The sequence below is a fragment of the Chinchilla lanigera genome, unplaced genomic scaffold (assembly GCF_000276665.1).
Source record: "Chinchilla lanigera isolate Chin_1 unplaced genomic scaffold, ChiLan1.0 scaffold00218, whole genome shotgun sequence".
Lineage (NCBI taxonomy): Eukaryota > Metazoa > Chordata > Mammalia > Rodentia > Chinchillidae > Chinchilla > Chinchilla lanigera.
Window position 1 is genome coordinate 79120 of NW_004955619.1, and position 5108 is coordinate 84227.

Genomic DNA, 5108 nt, shown 5'->3' on the forward strand with positions numbered 1-5108 from the left:
TGCTGATGCTGGTGATGGTGATGAGGAAGATGTAAATATCACAGTTGTTAGCAATGGGCCACCCAAGTTGCCCTGGAAGTACTCTTACAGGGAGCCAGTGAGTTCCATGTGCTCCAGGGAATGCTGACCTGGTGATGGGTTTCTATGGCTTCTCTCTGACATGTGATTATAGAGAGTCTTCACACAGGAGCTGCTCTGATGTACTTTGCAGAATATGAGAAGAGAGCAAGTGATCGCAGTGTATTTAAAGTGTGGTGAGAAGATTCCTCAGGTTTTTTTTTTTTTTGAGATTTACTCTCTGTTAAAGGCTACCTTTGGGGCTGGGGATTTAGCTCAGCAGCACAGTGCCTGGCTGGCGAGCGCAAGGTCATGAGTTCGATTCCTGGTACCGGAAGAAAAACAAAACAAAAAAACGAGGCTACCTTTAAATATTTACTGTGTTTCTATCAAAGCAAACATAAAAAACTTTTCTGAATATGAAGAAATTATGAAAATACTCAGTTTTCTTGAAGAAAACACATTGTCAGGGTGGTAACACTTCCAGAAATCTGAGTCATTTAGGTAGATACCTTGATATATTTGTATACACACACTTATACTATAAGGTCTCGTATTGGTGACAACTGACTTTGTTAAGTACATAAAATATCTGAGTTTTAACACAGTTTTGGAGAAATGTTATTTTTATGAATTCATGGATTCATATTATATATTTTGTTCACACATGTGTACCAAGTTGAGATAAATGTGTGAGGAAGAAAATGGGGGTCATTTTTCAAAATAGTTTCTTGTTTATTAAAGAGCTATAGTAGTTGAATAACATAATGTGAATAAAATAATGTATTAAAGTATCTTACATTTTATAAAACATACCACTGCAGGGACTTCTGTGCAAAACTAAACAGATGCTTGATGGAAAATGGCACCCAGACCTCTACAGACTTCATCCTCCTGGGCCTGTTCCCCCCATCAAGGGCTGGCCTTGCCCTCTTCATTCTCCTCATCCCCATCTTCCTGATGGCCCTGGCCGGCAACCTGTCCATGGTCCTGCTCATCCTCCTGGACGCCCAGCTCCACACGCCCATGTACATCCTGCTCAGTCAGCTCTCCCTCATGGACCTCATCTACGTCTCCACCACTGTCCCCAAGATGGCTTCCGGGTTTCTATCTGGAAACAAGTCCATCTCCTTCATTGGCTGTGGATTCCAGGCTTTCCTCTTTGAGACTTTAGGAGGTTCAGAGAGACTGATCCTGATGTCCATGGCCTAAGACCGCTACGTGGCCATTTGCTGTCCTCTGCACTACCCCATCCGCATGAACAGAAGGGTGTGTGTGCTGATGATCCTGGCATCCTGGGCAATGGGCGCTGTCAGTGCCTGTGCGCATACAATATACATCCTCCATATCCCTTACTGCAAGTCCCGGGCCGTCGATCATTTCTTCTGCAGTGTTTCAGCTATGCTGACTCTGGCCTGTGGGGGGGGTACACTGTGTTCCTCAGCAGTACACTATATTCCTCAGCACCATTATTTTTCTCCTGTTCCCTTTCCTGGTCATTTTGTTTTCCTGTGGGAAAATTCTCCTTGCTGTCTACCGCATGCGCTCCAGGGAGGGCAGGAAGAAGGCCTACTTCACCTGCAGCACCCACCTCACGGTGGTGACTTTCTGCATTACACCTTTTGCTTACACTTATCTCCGCCCAAAGTCCCTCCGATCTCCAGCCGAGGACAAAATCCTGGCTGTCTTCTATTCCATCCTCACCCCAGTCCTCAACCCTGTGATCTACAGACTGAGGAACAGGGAGGTGATGGGGACCCTGGGAAGAGTGACTCACAGAATCTGCTCTCTGAAAATGTAGGCAAATTTCTGCCTCAGTATATTTCATGTCAAGGACTTAAACTGAATTTAATCAGTAGTATTTCAGATTCATGAGATGTGAAATAATAATCATATATTCTCATCCTTAATATTCATTTTTAATTATTGTTTGTTTCCCATCAAATAATGAGTATGTGTTTTTCACTAATGTGAGTTTAATAATTTGTTAATGGAAAATCAAAATGGAAAAAACTGAAACCTTTGAAAATCTTTCTGAATAAGAATGAGATAAAATGGCTGAACATTCAAATTTTTAAAAATAATATATTAGAAGACATGATTCACTTCAAAATCCACCACAAATAAAGACACATTTCCCCTCTCCCTTGCCAATTCCTGAAGCAGTTTTGAATGTCTTCTTCCAGGAGAATCTTTAGTTTTGCTATTGTAGCTCCCATGGTGTACTGAACACATTGAAAATTTAACCTCCTTTGCTCCTTTTGATTTGTGGGAATGTCCAGAGTTCCCACAGTGCTGGATCTGGCTAATCAGGCAGATGAGGACACGCTGCCAAGTTTTTATGAATCTACCTGTAGCATTAATGGGAAATGGCGTTAGCAAGCACCATAACTTTTATAAATCATAGCGATATTTATTAAAGAGGGCTTGCAGAAACGCTTCAGAGTGAAGCAAGAATAATGGTATAAGTGTGTTTGCAGTGAGGAGAAGTACTTTCAGCATGACTGATGCATGGTTTTCACTGTAATCATTTTTAAAAGTGTAAGCATTCATTGTATACTGTGATCACATCACATTAGTACGTCAATTCCATAATTTCTTTTACTCTTCATTTACTATATTAGCACAAAGTAAAAATAAATATTTGAAATGCCAGGTCTAACTGAAAACAATATTTTATTTATTTAATAATAACGTACATGTAAGGCACACTACACAGTTTCTTTCCATTTTACTTAATTTATGATAATTTACTCTCTGGGTATACTCATAGCTATGTTGTAGTATTGTTTTTATTTCCCAAATACTCAGGGAAACTTACCCCAGTGGAGATTAAGGAGGGATTACCCTCAGAATGAAATGTGACCATTTTGTGCTTGCCATGAGACAGATCTTGGATTTACATGAGTAAGCCTTCCCAGGAAACACATATCATGTTTGCGTACAGATCAATAGTAATGTCTGGAAAATGCCAATTTATGATCTGTGCTTGAGTAGACGATATGAACATGGCAATGAATATTTAGGATTAGTTACAATAAATCCTTTGATTAAAATATGGCAAGTGATTGTGACTTGTGACTTCCAATATTTGCTAAAATATGAGCACTAAATCCCAGAGAGGAAAGAGTCATTGTCATTTTCTAAATCACAGAGAAGAAAGGGCCTATAAGACGCGGTGAAGGTTAGTTAACCTGTCCTGCATTCACTTATGTATATGTTTAAAAGTATAAATCAAAACATATTAATCGAAGGATGAAACAAAGTTTCACATTTGAAAGTGTTTAAATTTTTGAAGTCCTTTTGTGTATTCAAAGAAAATTTTTGTTTTTAATGTTAGTTTAACTTGTTAGTCTAGATTACATGTTGCTATTTCTTTCCACGAAGCTTGCAAATTAAAACAGAAAATTAATTTGGTCATTTCAGGAAAGGGTATGGCATAAGAAGTTGCAATTCTATTACTTAAAAAGAATAAACTCTGCATTCTAAATGTTTATAATTTTCAGAATGAATACTTTTTGTCAAAGTTTACAAGTAGCAATAGAGATAGATGTATTTATATGTGTGAGAGAAACAAAAAATGCATAGAACAGATATAAACAAATTTGTTTCTAAATAAAATATTATTTTTACTTGGAGCCATGATTTCTTCAATTGAGAGTATAAGAAATAATTGAAATAAATACATATTTTGTTTTGAAAACTAAAATGGAGAATAATAAATTTTACTTTTTCGAAATTTGTTGCAGTCAGATAATTTAATAGAAAATAAATTTGACTGTATGCGTTCAATATTTTTTCATGTTGCAGAGCTATTGCAGCTTTGTAAACTGTGTTGAGTTTCATGCAAAACTTTTTCAAAGTGAAGGTGTCTTTGGCCTTGTGGACAAACAACTGTATGTATTTGATATTTGAGAAATTTATTGTCAAATGAAATCCCAAGTTTACTCTGAAAATTATGAGAATGTGGATAGTTGCTTACAGATATTTCTTTTTCACTTTAGTCAACACAGTACAACTTTAAGCCATTAAGTAACATAGCTGTCATCTGAATACATCAAATTTTAAAATGATTGAAAACTCCAATAGTCCTGAGCAGTGACCTGTCTTTTTCAGGTGAGTGTGACTACAGCGGGGACTCTAATGAAGTTACATTCCTGTACCAGAGAGAAGACAATTGGGACATATGGAGGGACAAAAACCCCCAGATCTATTCCAGATAAATGCCCTGAATGGGCAAGAAAAAATTGGGGCGAGAGGAGCCTTTACCCAAAAAATAAAGGAAATAAGGCTCTTGGAGAAAATAGGAGAGACCTTTCCCATGCAGGAATAGGTGATAGGTACTTTGCCCGTTGTGCATCTATACGTCCTTTAGAAAGAAATGGAGAATTGTTTCTATTATTTTTAAACTAATAATACATCTTGCCTCGTTTTTCTGCTGCAGTTCAGATCATTACTTTGGAATAGATGTGGGGATTTTTGCTCCTAAATATCTCAACGTCATAGTTTTCCCGATACAGGTGGGTGGCTTAACGAGAGTGTCCACCAGGTCCGTGCTGGAGGACACAGGTCATTGCTCAGGACCGCTTGGAGCTTCCTTCAGCGATCTCCTTTTGCTCTCCATCTGCTGTCCTGCCTTCCACAAAGCGCCTCTATGACCAAAAGGTACTGACAAAATGTACGCGTCTCTTAAAATAGCCTCTTGATTTAGTAAAGAAAAAACAGTCCACTGAGCACAACCATTGGACTGAATTGATTAAAGGGGAGATCTTGGAATCTGAAAAGTTCTAAGCGTTCTGTGCACAGTGGAGAGACTCTCACAGTCCATCATTTGTGTGAGCAATTTTACAATGATTACTCTGCCATTCAAAATTCACGCTTCAAGTACCAAATACGCAGTACACGCGGATCGCTTGGAATGATCAATATGATCAGAATGAGCACTAGAAAATACATCTCTACCAAATTAGACTCCCCTGTGCAGAGGGGAGTCACGACCATTGAGTCACAGCTCTGACGCCTTCTCATAGGCCGACTGCTTGCATCAGTGC

The 5108-nt window shown here is 38.6% G+C and overlaps 1 pseudogene; it reads left to right on the forward strand.

Annotated features, from left to right (window-relative positions):
- Nucleotides 1-912: 912 nt before the first annotated feature.
- On the forward strand, nt 913-1858 carry LOC102013036 (annotated as a pseudogene).
- Nucleotides 1859-5108: the final 3250 nt, after the last annotated feature.